The sequence below is a fragment of the Monopterus albus genome, unplaced genomic scaffold (genome assembly GCF_001952655.1).
Source record: "Monopterus albus unplaced genomic scaffold, M_albus_1.0 scaffold171.1, whole genome shotgun sequence".
Classification (NCBI taxonomy): domain Eukaryota; kingdom Metazoa; phylum Chordata; class Actinopteri; order Synbranchiformes; family Synbranchidae; genus Monopterus; species Monopterus albus.
The window spans coordinates 818392-826700 of record NW_018128051.1 but is presented as its reverse complement, the minus strand read 5'-3'; positions in this window follow the sequence as shown (position 1 = coordinate 826700).

Genomic DNA, 8309 nt, shown 5'->3' with positions numbered 1-8309 from the left:
CACTATTAATTTATCATCTCACTGTGTGTGCTTGTCTGCATGCATGTGTGTGATCGAGTATGCCCATGTGTCTTTTCTGTAGAGGAAAATATTTGCAATAGTGATACTTTGTGGAGTTGTAACAATATGATATTAGGCCTTCAGGTATACTGTACAGCAACTGGAGGACCCCAACACTTGGATAAGAAATGTGCTACTTGTCAGTCTCATCTAAACTAAGCAAACAGTAGATTTTTTATGCTACTCCTCAGTAGGAATTCAATATTTTATTATGTTACTGTTATGAGCTAGGTGAATATTGTAACTGTATTATTTTTTTTTTGTTAATTCCCTTAGCTGTGACTGTTTCCAGACCTCTGATGTAAAAGACCAAGCTCATGTCCTTTTAGAGCCACAGGGACTGAAAATTATCTGGCATCTATTTCCTACATAGTTTTCTCATTTTGTTCCTTCTTTGTCTAACAATAGAGCTGCAACAGATGTATTGTTTGATCTAAACGACTATTTGTAGTCAGGAAGTCTAAGAACTGGCACTTACTCAATAGCCATATGTGACGTACCAAAACATCGAGGTTGTACAGTGTTATAATTTGCTGCCCAGGAACTGGGTAGACAAGCTGTAGCATTTAATTTGTTGAACTAAAGGGTTGAAAGTTCCCATGCAAGCATGCACATGTTTGAGCGTACACATGCAGAGATAAAAGGGCTGCTGTTAAAAATGGAAAAAGTTGTTTCAGTGCACCAGCTCCTGAAAGAGATGTTTTGTATGGATCAAATAGAGCCAGTATTCATTATTTTATTGATTCCAATTGTTGAAACATTTTGTTCTGTATAAGGGTTGATTGATGAGAAATATCTTGGCATTGACTAAACCTCTGTATCCAAGTATAGCTTTTTCATTCATTGGGAGGAGCCTGTGCAGTCTTTCCAGAAGTGGAAGACATCCAAATTTGAAGTATGTGTACACTGTAATTTCTCTGCCACCTGTGCACCACTAGGTCAGCCATTAAATCCAGCAAGGCTCTGGCAGAACAATGCACTCTCTCTTCATCCTGTCACGTCCAGTGACATATATGACTGTGGAAGAAACCTTAAATGATGTTAATAATGTGATGCTGAAAAGCAGCACAAAGAGAGAAATCTGTGGCACATATCATGTCAGCTCCCATTATTGTGCTATCATACAGAGGTAATGGGAGGATCCCCTTGGCATTGGTTGTGTTATTGCAATAATTGTCTGCTTGATGACTGAACGTCTTCTTGTTTTGCAGGTCAGACCAGTGAGACATAAGTTAGATGGGAACCATTACAGGGCATGGCATAACATCAGCATGAAATAAACAGAAAATTGTAAATGTTTCAGTTTAAAAACATAACTGAAATTAAAAACTCTTTTTACTTGCAATGCACATTTTCCATTGATATTTTACATGTAGTTACTCAATGTTAAAGTGAGTGTAGTTTTGATTCAGCTACACAAAACAGGTATCACCTCCTACACACCTATTTCAGGCATATTTTCTATTTTCCATCTGTCTGGCTTGCATGTTTATGGCCTAAATCCGAATATGTAGAGCACTGATACACAAGAAGAATGAGTGGTGGATAAACAGAGAAAATCACTATGTGAAAAAAATTCTCAGCAAACATGGCTACTGGTGCCATCATGAAGGTCACGTTGAGTATAGGCTATGCATTGTAATGGCAAGAAAATCTAAATGTAAATTTAAATATTGAATTTTGTTTACATCTAAGTGTATATATTTAACACAGCTAAGTCTACAGCCAAGCTAGAGACTCATGAGGCTGTATGTTGGGATGGGGGGAGGCACTGTTGCCTCACAGCGAGGTTGTTCAGGGTTCTGGAAACATTTACCATATTGATTTGATTTGATTTATTCTTTCAAGCATGTAAAGACAGTTGATATGTCAACACATGTAATTTCACACATATCCAACAATAATAACCCAATATCAATTTGCTTATACCTAGTACATGCTTGAACGAAGTAGGAAGAAGTTAGACTTATCTAGTCCTACCCCATGACATCATCTTACAACTTTTAAGTCCTAAGCAATATCTCTACATAAATAATTATCCTCTACACCACACAAGTAATATACTACAGAATTATTACAGAGTGTTAACATTCTACATAATTACATTCATAGATAATTAACCATGTACAGCTCAGGCTGCTGTGAATGACATTAGTTTTGGAGCTATGTGGCCATAAAACGTAAGTATTCAACAAACAGAAATTTTAACATGATGATGGCACTAATCTCTGCCATCAACTATAAAAATGATGGACAGGCTGACAGCTTTAACTGGCAGTTCGATGCTGTCATTCAACTTCTGGTTGCTACTCTGTATTCACAATATTTTGGCTTCACTTTAGCATGGTGGAGGGAAGTGGTGATGCTATGTCCATTGTAAATGTATCGATAATTAGTACCTAAGTGGTGGACTGACCCACCAGCTAACATTACTATTCATACAGCCATAAAATCATGGCTCTTGAAGAAGTTTTAAAATTCAAATTCACATGTTTTTTAGTTTTTCATGTGTAATACCTTCTATATGAACACACACACACACACACACACACACACACACACACACACACACACACACACACACACAGCTCTCCATATACCATTACTTTCTGATCTAAATTTATAGAGAATGTCTGGTATGAGATCGTTTAGTGTGGACAACGGTGTGGTATTGTTACAATCCTCTTGAATCTGATATTCTGTGTGGAAATTTTGTGATTTCTATATATACATGGTTTTACTGCAGAAACAGAGAGCAGCACCCAGTTCAAACTTTTTATCCACTTGGACAAACATCCAGCCTGATATACTTTCACAGTCAGTTTAATATTACCCAGAGAAATGTTCATCCATTAGTCATTTTAACTGTTGAAAGACCTGGAGCTATATGTCAGCTACATCAAAGTCCATGGTACTGCCCGAGTCTATCACAAACCTCCGCACAACATCCACTGTTTAGGTAGTTCCCCTCTGACAAGCCCTGACAGAAATATCTCTCACTCCAGATTTGACCACAAATGTATTTTTTTCAAAATTAAAAAAACAAGTCTTTGAAGTGGTTTTTTTTCCTCAAATGAAGGGAGAAACACATTTCTTCAATTATTGCAGAGCGACATATGAAACAGAAGCTTTCAGTTATTTTCCCCATGTGCTCACTGAACAATGAAATCCTTGTGTTCCGGAGTATTGCCCCTTAAAACGATACAAAGCTGGACACTGTTTCATGCTGTATGACAATAATGGCATTTAAGAGGCAATTGTTAAATCATATCAGTGTTGCTTTGTTGAGGTGCTGGTTTTATGGCATGTGGGACTAACGCATCAAATGTATCTTCTCCACATGCAGGAAAACTGCTTTTTATATTAGTTATTAATGAATACAATGTCAGGAGTGTTTCAATAGTGAATTAAATATGCAATGTCCGAATAACAGTGACATTGGGTGTAGTAAAAGCATTTACTGCAAGGAATATACAGTATAACTTATCATGGTCTATTATTGGAGTTAGTAAGTTAGTAAGACTGAGTTTCCAAAGAGTGACAAATTTGGGCAATGAATCACTTGTAATTTATTTCCCAAAAGTGGAATGAACAGACTGGAAATTTAGCCTCTAATTTACTGGTGCCATGGTTAGAAATGCCCAGCAGAGGAGTGAAGAATCTCATAGCAACAATATAAAATAAAATATATGAATGATCATATGTACTGTATTTCATGCACAATACCATTGTCTATTTTTCTTGTGTGGCCATAAGTCCCTTTGTTTTTCTTTTCCTTTGTTTTCCCCTTTTACTTGCCACACTTCTGCATAATAATAACAGAGACAACCAGAGCTGTTGTGATTTCTCATAGTCTTAAGTGTATTTGCCTATTAACAAGAGATTTCTGCTGTACACTGTGTTTCTGCTCCTCCTCAGGCTGTGAACAATAGACACTAGGTTTCTCCATTCATCAAGCTAATGTAACACATTAGTCAGAAAATCCATTAATCTACCAGGTACATTAAAGCTTGTACATATGTGACCTGTATTTATCCATTCAGTCTCTTGGGACCCAGGCTGTCAGACAGGAGTCTTATGTGCTGAAACAGGTTGAAATATTAAAAACATTTTGGGAAATTTACTTATTTGCTTTTGCCAAGCGTTAGATTAGAAAACTGACATCACTCCCATGTCTGTACAATAACTATGAATCTACACCCAACAGTCAGCCAGCTTCACACACAACCCCCACTTTGGTAAACAGGACTGAAAGAACTATATATCACATGTTAAAAAGCAGCCTTCAGAGGTGCTGCCGGTGGATTTTCTTTACATTTGAACAGAGATGGACTGTTTTCCCCTTGCTTCCTGCCTTTATACTAAGCTAACTAGCTGCTAGCTGTAGCTTCAAATTTAGCATAAACTCATGAGAATGGTAACAATCTTCTCATCTAATTTCAAAAAAAGCAGATTTCCAAAAACATGTAATGACTCATGTAACACCCATGCAAAATAGAGCATGAAAAGACTGACAAAGTTTTATTCTGCAGCTTAGTACATTTATCCCACATGAACAAAAAAGCAGCTGATATAAGAGAATCTGTACAAGTGAGTTACCTGAGTTCTGTTTTAATGAACACAATTAAATGAAAATGTGGGAGAAATGGCCATAATGAGTTGCACTGTAGTGTTGAACTGATGCGTTAGAGGCCTGTAACAGCAAGCAATGCCGCTCTTCATCCATATCCTGTTGGATGTCACATGGGCCTTCTTCAAACCAAATTCTCCCATTAGAGGGAAAAGGCTCCGCCTCTTCTGTCTCTCCCAGTCTTCTCTCCTTGGGAAGGTAGTAATGTCACATATGGAAGAGATCACGCTGTTACCAAGCAGCTCTCCTCACCAACTCCTAATAACAGTGCGGCTATGGGTTTAATAAAAAGGAATGGAATGAATTATGGCCCCATCACAGTTAGAACCATCATGTGCTGCAGCACATTAGCATGGCCTCAGCAGTCAGTCCAGACCAGCAGAGACAGGGAGGCATGACAGAGACAGGGAGAGAATGTGACTGGGAAGAGCCAAGCTTCCCAGCAAAAACCAGTCAGGCTCTTGGGATTTGATGTTGTGGTGGAGAGGGGGAACACACAGAGAGATGTATAGCTTGCGGAGAGCGCTCAGGCAGGCTCTGCCAGGGGTAACAGGATGTCAACAGTAGTTTGACAAAATATGATTTACAATAATAGGCAAAATGAGGAAAAGAGTGTGGTCCTTTTGTAACTTTTATATAAAATGTCTTGAGGGGTAGTGGTGACCAGTGTGACTCCATGACCCTGAAAAGGTTGTAAAAAATGTAAGGGGCCACAAGGAAAGAAAACATTTTACAGGGCAAAACCATTTATTTTTTCATACTTTTCTACAATCATTATTATTATTCTGTAAGAATTATAGTTTTACCTTTTAATGCATCTAAAAATAATTCACGTTTAACCATTTGAAGCAGGAAAATAATTTGGTTACATTCAGTGTTACTCATCAAAATGCACTGTGCGTATCCATGAAGTCCAATGTCGTGATTTTTAAAATATTATGTATCCTGCATTGGGTACATTCCAAGTCTTGTATATGCAGCCATGTTTCCCTCACTTGCACCTTTTCCTTGCATTTTAGTCCCGCCTATGTAAGATGATGAATTTTTTGTGTATTTATTTTCTTTTGACTAAATCTATAGCAACAACCCACTTTCACAAAAAGGGGACAGGAACATACATATTCATATGTTTTAGTGTTTTATTTTAAGTCTCAGGTATGCAACATAGTTTTTAGTAATTCAGCAGCAGTCCACTTGCACACAGTTTTCTGCTCTGCCTTCCTCAGTGTGTGATCCTGTCTCATCTATATGTGTTGCTATTTATATGACTGTCGCTATTGTTTTAAGAAAAAAAAATGCATTAATAAAATCTGAGTGCTCAGTCTCCTTATTTGTGAATTAAAATAATATTTTATGACATCTAATATAAATTCTGTACATGATTGTTAGCAGTTATAACAGTTATATTGCACAGGCAAAGTAGACAAAATAACTTAAATGGCACATAATATAATAACCATGTAGTAAATACCACTTTAGTAAGTGGTATTATAAATAACATGTTAAGTGTCTTTCAGTTTTCTAGTGCAGTTTTCTAGTTTTCTTTAATTATTTTTAGCTATGATCTATGAGATCCTCCCCACCACATTCATTAATTTTGCAAAAACTGGAAATGACTATCTGGTTTCTTTGTCCTATTTTTCCTTGAAAGCTCTAATTTAAAAAGGTAATTGTCTTGCCTTGGTTAGTTATATAAATGTGAAAAGTTAGTCAAGCTTGATTAAGAGAGTGATGGAAGAGATGAAGACACGAGCAGAACAGTTAACAGTCAAACTTGGTGTTGGAACTTCATGGGCGGGCAGACCTGGCCCTAACCTTTGTCTGTGTATGCAGTGACATGTCTGACCTTAGATCAGCTGCCAGTGCAGGAGATGACAGGTTAGTTCAGACCTACAGCATGGAGAGAATCATAATAGCTCCATCACAGTCTATTTTCTTATATTCGCCCTGTATTTTCACCATTTCAGCCTCTGTGAAGGCAGCAGACTCATACTTGACCAATGAATGTCTGGGCTTTTTCTGCTGTCTCCTTCACCCTGTTTGGTCACTTGATAGTGACCTTGATGCCAGCTCACCATCTCTGTCTGTTTAATTGAACCTACACAAATACAGTATCTGTTATATTTGGATTACAAGACCCAAGCTTGCCTGATTTGCTCACCCACTCTCTTTCTGGGGCATTTAGTTTGACCTTGAAGTCGTTTTTCCCTTCGCTGTAGGTGACATTACACTTTGGACCACCAGAGCTGGACTTCTGGTATTTCATTCTGGCCTCAGGATTACATCATTATATGTAGGAATAATTAAAGGCTTACTGCTGTTCAGTCTTGTCAGCAGTACTGGTTAGATCAAATACTACTGAAAACTGTTTAAGGAAATAATACAGAGAATTTTTAAGAACAGTCACATACTGTATTGTCATATACTGCACAAAGGACCTTTCCTCATACCAGTGATTTGAAAGCTAATTTTAATTATTGAATTCAGGTGTTTCAATCAGACACATTGCAACAGGTGTATAAAATCAAGCACCTAGCCATGCAGTCTCCATTTACAAACATTTGTGTGTCATTGTGATGAGCTCAGTGACTTCAAGGTAGCCACCTTAGCAATAAAATGGTTAATAAAATTTCATTCTTGCTCATTCCAATGTCAACTTTAAGTGGTATTATTGGAAAGTGGAAGTGTTTGGGAACAACAGCAACTCAGCCACAAAGCAGAAGACCACATAAAGTTGAAGAGCGGATTCAACAACTACTAAGGCGTGTAAAATCACCAACATTATGCTGAATGAGCTTCATACTTCCACTGGCATTTATGTAAGCACAAAATCTGTGCGGCGGGAGCTTCATGGAATAGGTTTATATGGCTGAGTAGCACCGGGGGTGGATGAGATCTGCCCTGAGTACCTTAAGTCTCTGGATGTTGTTGGGCTGTCTTGGTTGACACGCCTCTGCAACGTCGCATGGCGGTCAGGGACAGTGCCTCTGGACTGGCAGACCGGGGTGGTGGTCCCTCTTTTTAAGAAGGGGGACCGGAGGGTGTGTTCCAACTATAGGGGGATCACACTCCTCAGCCTCCCCGGGAAAGTCTATGCCAGGGTACTGGAGAGGAGAATTCGACTGATAGTCAAACCTTGGATTCAGGAGGAACAATGCGGTTTTCATCCTGGCCGTGGAACACTGGACCAGCTCTATACCCTCTTCAGGGTGGCGGAGGGTTCATGGGAGTTTGCCCAACCAGTCCACATGTGTTTCGTGGATCTGGAGAAGGCATTCGACCGTGTCCCTCGCAGCGCCCTGTGGGGGGGTGCTCTGGGAGTACGGGGTCCGGGGCCCTTTCCTAAGGGCTGTCTGGTCCCTGTACGACCGGAGCAGGAGCTTGGTTCGCATCGCCAGCAGTAAGTCAGACTTGTTTTCAGTGCGTGTTGGAATCCGGCAGGGCTGCCCTTTGTCACCGGTTCTGTTCATTATTTTTATGGACAGAATTTCTAGGCGCAGCCAGGGGCCGGAGGGAGTCCGGTTTGGGGACCACAGGATCTCATCTCTGCTTTTTGCAGACGACGTTGTCCTGTTGGCCCCATCAAACCAGGACCTCCAGCGTGCACTGGGGCGGTTTG